Below are 12,719 nucleotides of genomic sequence, written 5' to 3'. Positions count from 1 at the left end.
AAATAGCTGATTTTATGTATGTATTTATTTTTTATTTATTTATTTACAAACATGAGAGTTACTGGAGGGGGAACAAACCCATAACTAAACCCTTGTTTAATGCTGTAGTTTAACCCGACAGGTAGCTAAGCACCACACAGTCATTTGCCCACTCACCCCTCCTTGTGGGATGAGGGAGAGAACTGGAAGCAAAATAGAACTTGTGAAATGAGATAAAAGCTGTTTACTAAAACAGAAAAGGCAATGAGAGAAAATGCAATAATAACTGTGCGTACACTGCGTGGTATACTATTATATGAATACTACGTAATAGTATGCTATATATTATATACACAAACTATACTACGTACCAAAATATATTGTGTAATATTATTATTTAATGTTATAAATATTAATATATTTATTATATTTTAATAAATTATATATAAATATATTAATATATAGCATATATATAGCATATATTAATATATATTTATTAATATTAATTTATATGTATATAAAACAGCACAACTACTCCCCACCTACTGACCGATGCCCAGCTAACAACTACCTGCTGTCCAACATCCCGCTAGCAACACAAGTTCCATTGACCCCTGCCTGCTCCCCACAGCTGTAAAGTTTCTAATCCTTTCCTGTGGTGGCAAAGGATGTGGAATAACCCCTTATTTTATTCAGTCCAGCTGTCCATGCTCTGCCCTGCCCCCTGCTACCAGGCCATAATGATGGCAGCTCTTTCACCAAGTGGCCCTGTCCTGGGCATTGCCAAACATACTGTGCAATTGACACTGTCTCAGCTGAACTCAGGATGCATAAGTACCTAGTCTTTACTTGCAAGAAGTAGTCTGAATCAATGCTGCCTTTTTTTTCCTCCCCCCCATTGGTTTGTTGCGTATTAGCTGTCTCATGCTGTGGGGCTGTTTTGAAATGAAACAAACCAACAGAGAGTCAGAAGGCAGTGTTTGCCTAGCTGACCGTGCAGGTGTTAAAGTGAAGGAACTGATGTGAAAGGAGCAAGAAATGTTTTAGTCCTCTTGTGTGCAGCTTGATGTAGTTTGAGGGGAGCTGTGGAGTTTGGCTGGAGGCATTTTCCTTTTTTGGCTTGTATTCTGCTGCTCGTGAGGACTAGTATAGCACATGATGTTCAGAGAGATGAAATTGCTTCCTTTTTCCAACACAGAAGAGTGTTGAAGGGCATGGAAAGTACTTAGTTAATAATCAGTTGTGTCACAATGTTCAGTGACTTTGTTTTGAGTTTACTGTTTGAGTACATCTGAGGGTGAAGCTTAAAGATGGGCTTATAAAACATTGCCCAATCCAGCCTCTGGACTGATTGTGGTGAATGTGACACACTGGTGAAGAGCAAATGTGCTGTCCATCTGCTGCTTCAGGCTTGTTTCTGGTAGCTTTGATTATTTTGCCTCTTATTTTAATTACTTTGACCTAAGAATTGTACAAAATGTTTTTCTTTGTGACGTTAGTGTCAGTCCTCAAGCTGGACTGCATCCTTCTAGGCATGCACTAGCACATGTATGACCTTGCAAATGATTGACATTAAGTGTCATCTAACGAAAGCAATTCTTCACTGTGTTTCAGAAAGAACAATATAACCTTTGCAGGTCATATCTAAAATCATAGAGATGCAACGTGGCCTGAAATTAGACAGTGAGATTTCAGATTAAATATTCATGCTGAAGTACCTATCTTTCTGGTTTTAATCATTCATTTCCTCAGAAAATCGTTATATGCCTTCAGACCAATAAGCTGCTAAAATTGTAACCTTCACCGTTTAATCCTCAGTGGTAAATTGCAGATTTTTTTTCCAAGGTATTGAAAAGAAAAATATATTTTCCGTCTAGTTAATTTAACAGCAGAGACATTTGTCAGCTCTCAGTAATATTTGCAGCATTACTTTTCTATCTGTTGTAAGTATTCCAAAATTTGTCAAAGGTGGTGTGTGGTAATTTTTAATAATACTGCATTTAGCATGATATTTACTCAAACAGTTGCATCTCCTTGCAATCAGATTGATTTGGTTGCATTCTTTGTTCTTTGTGTGCTGCAAAGCAGAACTGCTGATGCAATCAATGTTCCACAGCAGGATACTGTTATCCTTCAGTGGTTGTACTTCTGAAGGAAAGAAATGTGATTTCTCTTAATCTTTAGAACAGGATGCTTTGGCACAGATAATTAGTCAAATGCCAAGGATAGATGTTCCAGTGTGTACTGGAGATGCAACAATCTGTACCAGGAAATGCACATTGGGTCAGCTCCTCTTCATTTTCGTTTTAAGAAAAATACAAATTTGTACTAGAAGTAATGCTAGCATAGCTTTAATGATGTCAATGATGTTTGCTTTGCTGTTATTCAGATAACAGGCTGTGCTGTGGGTAGGATAGAACATTGAACTGAAGGTCTTGGTATACCAACATAAAACTCACACATTTCTAAAAATATAAAAATGTGCAAAACTTCAGTGGAAAATGCGGTTAATTATTTAGACTACATAATGTTTGTTGAAGAACGAAATAGAGAGTCTGTTTTATAGGTCTGTTCTGCCCTTGAGCAAAGTTTATGGTTGGACTCTGTGATCTTTCAGGTCTTTTCCAACTTGAATGATTCTATGATTCTAAAGTCATTTAAGCTCTTTTGTCTCTTCCATGAAGAGAATTATAAACACATTTGGTATGTTGATTTTTCCAGTGAATAACAAGATGGTTCAAACTTAACCAGCATAAAGTTCTATTGTAGTACTACATATGGGATTGCATATCCAGTATGAATAAACCAATTTCACGTACAGATTTTTTGCCCAAAGTTGGGTACTAGGTGGGAATTCCACTAAGCTAGCACACCACCTTCTTCAGTTTCATTTCTGTACTGTTTTCGCAATGTTAGTTATGGTTAAGATCCACCCAGATATCTGCCCTCTGTCAGGAGACTGGTTAGTGATTTGCTCACAGTTGAGAAACTGTTGATATGACTACATTTGCTCCGTAAGTAAGGGTCTCCAGGGGTGTAATTTTCATGTCAGAGTGAGCTATATTCATCGAAAGGACACTACTTTAGAAGAATCCACCAAGTTTTCATAAGCAGTAAGCCTAATTAGGCAATGCTTATCTGGTTTCTAGGACATACATCCTTCTGTTGTTCATAAACAATGTCATCCTGACCCATACCTTATCCAAATGGTTTCAGTTTGGCAACGCTATTAAAGAATGTTAGAAGTGCTAGTGTTTTTATATTGCTTAAAATTAGTGAGCGGGTAGATGTCCAACCTAATTCTACCCATTCTGTGGAGGAAGGAAGTGTATGAAAATACAGTTAATTTAATTTATTCTGTATGCTTACTTTATGATTTCTCAGTCTTTGGGAAAAGACATTCAGGAAACATGGGCTATCACAGGCAGGAAGATTTGTAGCTGTCCTTCAACTCTGCTCATACTTCTATTTTGTCACAGCTCATGTAGCTAAGGGAGGAATTAAGTGGAGATGAGTGGTGTGGAGAATCAAGACACTGGATCTGATGTACTTTCCATGGATTTTAAATTAGTGTGTTGAAGGTCACTGTCTTCATTCACTATGAAGAACACACAATTCAATTTCTTGAGTGCAGAAATCTAGACAAATCTGAGATCATTATTCTGTAAGATAAATAAGAAGTAATTTTACTCAAATATTTTCTTGAGTTAGTATGTCCCATTAGTACATTTGCATAATGAACACTTTTTAACTGCAGAAATACAATTTAGGTATAAAGTGGTCCCAATAGCAATAGAGGAAGACATATACTTTGAGTTTGGTATCTAGTTCTTTTCTTCTCTTCTAGAACAAACACTGTCTGTTGTGCATATCTGACTTGTTTATTCTTCAATGTTATGGACTTCTATTGGAATGAGGTGTCTTTGGCCTCCATGTTGTTCGTCATCATTACTTACTTGAAATAAGAGTAAAAATAAATAAATAAATAAATAAATTTTTTCTTCTTCTTTGGAATGCTTTCAAATGATAATTATTGAAGAAGGACAGCTGAAAGCTAAGGCACCAGAAAAAAACTGTAGGTCTCCAGTGGTGTTTGTAAGTTAAAATTTAAAATTTTAAATTTTAAATGATTTTTATTTATTTATTTTTTAGATGGATTCAGTTCCCTTTATATGTAAAATCTTACAGAAGGACAGTTCAGCCAATAAACTCAATGGAGGAGGAGGATTGGTAGCTCCCCATGGGTAGTTCCCTAGAACTAGACCTGCTCATGTGTATGCACTTCTGTGAGGCTGTCCCAGCCATGAGCTCACCTTCTGTACAGGGCTGAGAGACCACTGTGAATTAGATTTCAGGCTTTAACAGATGTCTTCTTGCTCTTGCTGGCTATGTTGAAATTTAATGCTTATTATGTTGACAGCCTTAATGAACACAATCTGGAAATGAATAATTAGCAGGTGAAAGTAAAGAAAATATTCAAGGCAAACCAATAAAGGTGTAGAAAGAATCACAGAATCACAGAATTATAGGGGTTGGAAGGGACCTCCAGAGATCATCGAGTCCAACCCCAAGAACAAAGTCGTGTGTTCCCACCCTGTACATCTTTACTTCATCAGGGACTCAGTTCCTTGTTTTGTGCTTTCTCACTTGAATCCTGTGCAGTTAAGTATGAAAGTATGATTTGCCTAGGAATTAGCTCTGTTGAGGAATCCATAGACACTAGGTAAATTCTGTATCATTAGAGGATTTTTCTAACACATTCAGCTTGTAAGCCACAAGACGCATGCTGTAGGTGTAGGTAGTGAAAAAGGTTAGTTAAGTTCAGGATGGGCTCAGCTGTGAATTCAGACTTCTTACCTCCAGTACAGCACAGTGACAGTATGCAACTGTTCTTTCTTTCTGAAATATCACTTGCTCAAGTTCCTTGAGAGCAAAGAATTCCATTCCTTTCTTTGCTGGAATTAAGAGAGACGAAAGATCAGAAAGTATTTACTGCAAGACAAGTATCAGTCAATAAAAGAGTCTTGGCAAGAAGAGTTTGGAGGCTCAAGGAAATCTCTCTAGTACATGATATTTAGAGAAAACATTGCAAGATCTTTTTTTCTATCTTTATTCTTTTTTTTTTTGATCCATACAGGACAGATGATCCTTGAGAGTTATGCTGTCCTGAAAGCTAACAAACTAGAACTGAAAAACTAGCAAAACCAAACAGTTTGATTTTTATCTTCATTCTGATGAGAAGATAAAAGAAGAAAGCAGAAAACTTAGATTTCATACAGTTTCACGCTGAATTTGATATTAAGCCACTGTCTAAAACAGAGCAAAGGGAAACATAACTGCATCTGGCATTTTTAACACTGAACAGCAGAAGCCTCTTCAGCATTTTCTTTCTATCTGGACAACGCTTCTCCCTTCAAATCTGACACCACAGAGGCCTGTAATGAAGGCAGCAGTCCTTTTATTACCATCACTGTAGCTAAGCACTACAGCTGCATTATGTTTCTCATAGCCTGACTGAAAGTATTATTTCAGTGTGTAGTTGCACTGTGGGACTTGTGACAGAACTTCTGTCCCATACGTGATGCTTTCACTCCGATGTAAGGCATACAGCAATATGGAGGCATCGTACCAAAGGGAAACAAAAATTTTGTCTCCTGCATAAATGACCTTTCTTGACCTACAGTAGGTGAGTGTCTCTAGATTTATTACAGGCAATGTGATTTCAGTATTTTCCTAGCCTTTGGATCAGAGATGAAAAGGACAGAATTGAAAAAGAGGAGCACTTTTTTCCTTTAACGTTGTTTGCTTCATGCTAAAGCTTCACATGCAAAAACACGTTACAAGTATTTTCTTTGTCTAATACGCTATGTAGTATTATATAATTACATTTTATACTTCTTTATATTTCATAATGTCAGTGTATTAATTTTTGCCATCAGTGCATGGGTATCCAACTGGTGGTAAAAACCGGCACAAATTTCAGGTGACTGACTTTGTGTCAGGTATACAGACTTTTTGTTTGGAATTGTTTTATGAATATGCAGTAAAATCTGCATAGTATCAAGCATTGTGGCTTCAGGAAGCTGAGCTCAATGCAACCTGTCATTTTCAGGAAGGAAATTAAAATACATTCATTAAACAAGTACATTTTAAACTGATTTAAGTTAAGCGCATTTCCAGCCTTGCCTATGATACAAATTGCGAGCTTTGTCCAAAAAAGCAGTCAGATAATTTTTTTACCACAAAGATCCAGCTGAAAAAAAATTCTGTTCTTTGTAAACTTTTTACTTCCATGGTATTGCATAGGGCAATCTTACTGTTCTGTGTGTAGCAACACAGCTGTGGGCAATCTTATTGTTCTGGTCTAGTATTAAACGTGGAGGTTGGTGGCCCTGCATGTGGCAGAAGGGCTGGAGATTCACGATCCTTGAGGTTCCTTCCAACCTGGGCCGTTCTGAGATTCCGTGTGCCTAGAACATTGGAATGAATCTAAGTATTCCACTTTTAAATTCTAATGAAAATGATAAATTCTCTCAGGTCTTTTTTATGGTCATCTGCTTACAATGTGCTTTTCATTAGGATAAGTACTTACGCTGGTAATGCTGTTGACGTTCTCATGTTTGGGCACATAGAATGGGCATAATGACTTTGAGCTTGTACTTCCTTTTGGTTAGAGGAAATACATCAGCTTCTGCAGTAAAAAGCAAGATACTGAAAAGCAGTAGTTTGCATACCGATAAATGCTATTAGTTCCATGGGAGAAAAACACCTTCAGAGTGCTTGGTTTGTCACTATGTCTTCTTTGAGAATTCACCATCATTGCTGTGTAATTTGTAGTCCTCCTGTTATCTCCCATTTACCCATGTCTGCATCCAGGAGGAAAGGAAGGCTAACCTTTATGTCGTTCTGGCAAGTATGGCACAAAGAAAAGATTGTGGGCTTATTTTTAGATGCGTAATGACTAATTCTATAAACCTCTGTGTCTAAAATTTATCTTCAGCAAATTACTTCAGATTCTTTAGGCATCAATTGATTGTATTTGGCATTCTGAACTTAAAAAAAAAGAAAAAGAAAAGAAAGAAAGAAACAAAAAGCAACAGAAGAAAACAGAACAACTCCCAGTTGGGGCTTAAGTATCAAGGTATCTGGAGAAAATAAAAAATGCAAAATAAAGGAAAATTTAGCAGGGAATTAGTTGCTGCTGAATATACAGAAGGATTAACTGTAGAGCTCATTAAGAAACTCCCTTTGATTGTTCAAAGATTGATATTTCAGTAATTATACAGCTTCATCTACTTCTGTTAGAAACTTAGAAAAATTGCAGTGAATCTTTGAAATAATATTCATTCTGACTGAATCCCCAAATTTCAGACTTCGTTAAATGGATGGCTGCAGAAAGGAAATACACATGAATATATGTCTTATTTTGTAAGATTACAGTATCAAAAAGCATTGCTCCAAAGCCATTTATGTTGCTTTAGTTTGGCCCAATTATATTAATGCATTACAGCGTTCTTTTAACTGGGTGTATGTTTGTAATAGCCTCTGTTCTGAACCTCATTTGGTAAAAAATGATATACTGAGCTATAGGAAAAGCATCTACAGGAGGTTTTCTTTTTATTTTTCTTAACTGAGTGTGCTGGTAGTCTCAAGGCTTTCTGGGTTACTTTATAAACTTGGCTTTGAAAGCAGAGCTGTTATTTACTGAGAAGTGGTTTGTCTATGTTTGGCACTGATGTGTTTCTTTCCCCAACTCTTCTTCTAAGCATTTTAGGCAGTATCTCTCCAGTAGGTTGAAGAGTCACCCTCTCTCGATCTTGAATTCAATTCAAAGTTGAAGTAGCTCTGTTCATTTTTCTCTTTTGCGCCAGACACAATAGCAGCTGTTTCTCTTCAGTCAAGCTCCCTGTGGTCCCTCAGACTGTTTGCGTGTGGGTTGTGCCAGAGTCCCTTTGCAGGGTGAGGGCCCCCTGGCTTCTGCTCACCAGCTTTGTCAGCAAGTGCAGTGCCACGGGTCTGGACCTTGTGCTGCTGACAGTGTGGCTTAGTCAGAAGCTTGGAGTGCCTGACCCCAGCCTTGTTTGTGGTGCTGTGTCAGGCGGCGGCCCTTCCTGCTTAGCTCCTGCTTGCTTCTTCTGTCTTCCTGTCCTCTGCTGTGATGGACCCGTGCTTTTCAGTCTGTCTGCAGCGCTGCACAGTAAAGATGATGCTCGTGATGCTGCTGCCCTGCCGTGAGGTATAACTGTAGCTCACTCCTTCTGCCCATGCAGATACCTGTGTGTATTGTTCAACATCACTTCTGCTTTAAGTCAAGTGTGAATCATAAAGAGATTAACAGATCCGTCACACGTGTTTGTAGGTATAACTTTGTCCTACTGCCTGACATTTACTCTTTGCCTTGTGCTATGAAATTTGAGGATTAATGTCTTGTATACATTTTTGTCTTCCTACTGTAACCTTGGTTGTTTTTGTTATTCAAGCTACTGGATTCAGCTTTAAATCCTCCTAAAATATGATTCTTCCATCTTATCTAATGTCAGGAAATATCAATGTTAATAAAGCTACCTCCTTTTATCTGTATTTAACTTTGTTCTCCTTTTCATTCAGGGAGTCTAGGAATTCTATTTCCTAAACCAGACACCATTTTTATTTAAAAGATCTTTCCAGTAGTTTTGTTCAAAGAAAAAAAAATACCTTCCATGCTAGCTTTTCCCTAATTTTGATAGATTGATGCTAAAACATATTGCAGCCAGATATGTATAATTTTTATTTGTTGCTGTTTTTTTTCCCATCACTTTCACAATTTTCTAGAATTATATATAATTTCTGTAGACTCTTTTCCTTTAAAACGGATACAAACAGATACAGCTAAATCTTATTAGAATCAACAAGACTGGGACAAATATGGTATCACATATGCTTTTCGAAATGTTCAAGTTTATATTCTTACTGGCTACTTTATATATAATATATAAAGTATATATATAATATAATATATATAATATAATACTTTATATACTTACATGGCTATAAGCCAATACATTGAGCATATATGGTAACTATAAGAAATGTTTGTTTTTCATAGTAACCACACTATTCTCCTTGTTCAAAAACAAATTGAGTTTTTTGCTGCATTAAAGTAGTAAGCAGAGAGGTCCAAAGAGTAGGAAAAAAAAAAAACAAAATAAAAACAGGCTCTGTTTGGATGGTAACTTTTCTTTTCTGGCTGATGATGTAGTCTAAGAAGGCAATGAGGGTGTGCTTTCTAAGTTGAAGTATGCTAAAGCTCCAGTAAAGTATTTCGTTCATATTATTCACCAAACAAACAAACAAACAAAACCTTTTGAAAAGCATTTTATCGCTTATTAATATTTTTCTTCAGAGTTTCAACAGTAGAAACACTGAAGATGCCGTGTTTCACCAAGAGGTGAAAGGGAAGTGGAAGCTGTTAACAAGTTGCTGTGCAGAGTGTGGGGGTAACAGAATTAGCTGTGTTTCATTAGCTGAATGCAACAGTGCTGCTTCTCATGATGGTGCAACTGGATGACTCCTGGCAGTTTCTCTGTGTGTTTTGTTTTGTTTTCTGTGTTTTGCTTTGTTTTTCTTAAAAGAAAGGCTGCTGCTGACGGGCAGAATGCAGAGCCAGCAGAACTTATTCAGGCCTCCAGCACTTAAGGACAGTTTCTGGTTTAAGACTTAGAAGATAGCTTTCCACGATCATCAGCTTGTTCACCATTCTACTGAATCTCAAGCACGCAGGACGTAAGGATATGTTATAGTTCAGTATAAGTTCCCAAATAAGCATTAATTTATTATTAATGTTCTTTATTTATTTATTTTATTTGTAGTGCTTCTAAATGTTGAAGAGGAAAAGCATCACATTTTACATTTCCTGTAAACTGGAAGTTTAATTAGCTTAGCAATTTTCTTGGAATGTTTCTTGATAGTCATACACATAACAGTGGAGGTTTCCTGGCACCCAGGATGTGAGATGAGCACAAAGGCACAGTAAAAATTCTGAAATGGATGAGCATGGAAGCACTAACTGGAAACATTTTAGAAAATGCTCAGCTGAAACTTTGACAAAAAGAAATTGGATTTCTGTTTCCTGATCCCAGTGAAGGCAATGGGAATTTTGCTGTTGACTTTAATGGAGATAACGTTTCTCTTTGGTTACACCACTACAAGGAACAAAAAAACTTGATGTTGCTGAAAAGAAAACAGTAGGAGTGAAAGTGTGATCAAGTTGGGGGATAAGCCCTGAAGGGTGAGATTTGTGTGTGTGAGTGCGCTTCTGAAACAAGGCAAGAAAAAGGATCCTTGAACAAACTATCAGAGAACTTCCATGCTACTCGTTTTCTTACAGTCTAAGGCCTGAAGCAGTAGTTCTAACATTATTCCCAATAGCTCCTATCTGTGCATGTATACTGAGCACTCACCTGTGCTGCAGTTTCTTAGCAGATTGCTGTCTATCCCACCTTTACAAGTTTACCAGTTTCCCAGCACTTGCAGAATTCCTTTGCAGCTTTCCTTCACACTTCTACATTTACTTAAAAGATAAAGAAGAAAATGTAGGTAACACTTCAAATAACTTTAGTAACATTGATATATTCGATTAAATTTGAAACCAAATGGCTTTTCTTGGAAAAAACATAAACTCTTTCCACCTCCTAGCACTGCAGACAGGTATAGTGATTTACAAGAGTATCAGCTCCAAGAAAGCAAGACAAGACCTTCAGGAGTGTCAGGCAAATAACTTCAGTGCCTTTTGAAAAGGCACTCTACCCCGTGTCCAAGCATTGATATATGAAAGTATTTAGAGTTCAAATCCTTGTATGTCTCCACACTTATGTTTAAAATGTGATTTATGTTCCAGAATAATGATAAACTTTCTTAAAACATGCCATTTCAGCCTTCTGTTATTGTGTTGATTTCTCTTTCTCCTGTCAGTTGGTGTCTTTTGGATTACTGTTTCTCTCCAGCTTGTTAATATAGTGCACGTGCTGCTCATGTAATAATGTTTACTTAACATTTCCCTGTTGGTTTTGTTAATTTTACATGCATTTGTCCACTGATATTCTTAATAGTAAAATAATTATCATTTTAACCTCTGTAGAAGGAATCCAGGCTGCTTGATCGCAGCAGTTGTTTCGACTGGGTTCAGTAGTGCTACTGGATTAAGTGCTAGCGGATTAAGTTAGGTGTTTTTGGCAAAGCATTTCTGCTGCTGTTCATAAAACATTTGAAGATTTCAATAGATGTGACAGAAAAAAGAGAAGGTGTGATATCCCCCCATGAAGGTAGGCAGCATTTCTGCCAGTAACACCGTTGGATGAGTCAGTGTTCCTGTTTCATCTGAATGCATTTATAGGTTTCTTTTACTTTCTTCTTTATTTCAACAGAAGAAAAATCTATATTAACAGAAAAAAAGCTACCAGTGTCTACTGTCTAAGACTTTACAGGCACTTAGTAACAGAATGGCCCAGTGCTGTAATTGAGTGCTAATAGCTAGTTAGATCAATCAGTGTCTGTGCTGAATCTTGACAAATTTCTGCTTTAATGGGCTGAATCTGTTTCCAGGCATAATTAGTCTGAAATTTTTAAGACTTCACAACAGTAAACTGCCCAGATTGGCTTTGTACTGCAAGCTTCAGATTCTTTTGTGATTACTATCAAAGCTGACCATTTTCTTCTCTACAAAAAGGAAAATCTTTTCACCTTCGTCTTCAGTTGTTTCACTGATGCGTTAAAGAAAGCCAAACTAAAAAGTTGGAAGTTATCAGAAGCTGGCTTTAGAGGCAAGGTGAATTGAAGTGAATCTGCTAACTGTCAATTAATATGCCTGTAGTTAAGCTAAGAATTATATTTGATTTTCTGTTACTTACTACTTTATAAGATTAATGTTTATTAGGTGTCAAGATACTCATTTGTGATAACTGCATGAGGCTAGGAAGGAGATGTTTTATCTGAAATGAAACATCATCAAAAAGGAACATAATTCTGAAGGAGAGCAGAACTGAAAATCATTATACTGATAGTGAAAGCAGCAGAAAATGTTGCTCAGTAAAGAATCTGGAATATAACTTTGACAACCCTAGCAGCTGAGGAATGTATTTATATCTTCCTGAGATGAATGGTAAAACTCCCACTCAGTTTGGTTTGGAAGGGCATCAAGTTACTCTATTTTTGCACAAGTCTAACCATTCAGCTATTTTTGGTTTAAATTAGAGTAGTTTCAGGAATGATGCATGCTAGTTAGTGAGAACTGACTTGTGGCATTTCACAGGAGGAGGCTTTTCTGCAGAGTAGCAAGTTCCAGCTGTAGTGCCACCTGCCTGCCAGCACATTCGTTGTTGGAGAAGGAAAGCAGAAGCAATAAATTATACTTCTGCTTGCGCAACTTCAGTCAGGGATTTTCTTGCCTCCAGGGAGTACACAGCTTTTCTAAATGTCCCTTAATTCTGCTACTCTGTGGGACTGGATGTCATCCAGGAAACCAAGCTGTATATAGCTGCAGTTTTAACAAAATTAAGTGTGAACTTGTATCTTCAATTTTAAGTGACTCACCATGTTTCTAGTCCAATTTTTTATTGACTAAGAATAGTGGAATTTAAATATTTTTTCTAGTGATTAAAAAAAAAAAAAAAAAAGAAGCTATGTTATATTTTCTGAAAGAAAATTTTTATTTATTTTGATTTTGAGTTTCCATTTTTTCATAGCTCTCAAACAGAATGAATAGG

General features: G+C 36.8%; 1 protein-coding gene across 3 annotated transcripts in view; it reads left to right on the top strand.

Annotated features, from left to right (window-relative positions):
• Positions 1 to 12,719, top strand: part of KCNN2 (potassium calcium-activated channel subfamily N member 2) — a 71,902-nt gene that overhangs the window by 33,655 nt on the left and 25,528 nt on the right. The window lies entirely within an intron of this gene.

This window comes from Lagopus muta, chromosome Z (genome assembly GCF_023343835.1).
Source record: "Lagopus muta isolate bLagMut1 chromosome Z, bLagMut1 primary, whole genome shotgun sequence".
Taxonomy (NCBI): Eukaryota; Metazoa; Chordata; class Aves; order Galliformes; family Phasianidae; genus Lagopus; species Lagopus muta.
This window is presented reverse-complemented; position numbering and strand designations above follow the sequence as displayed.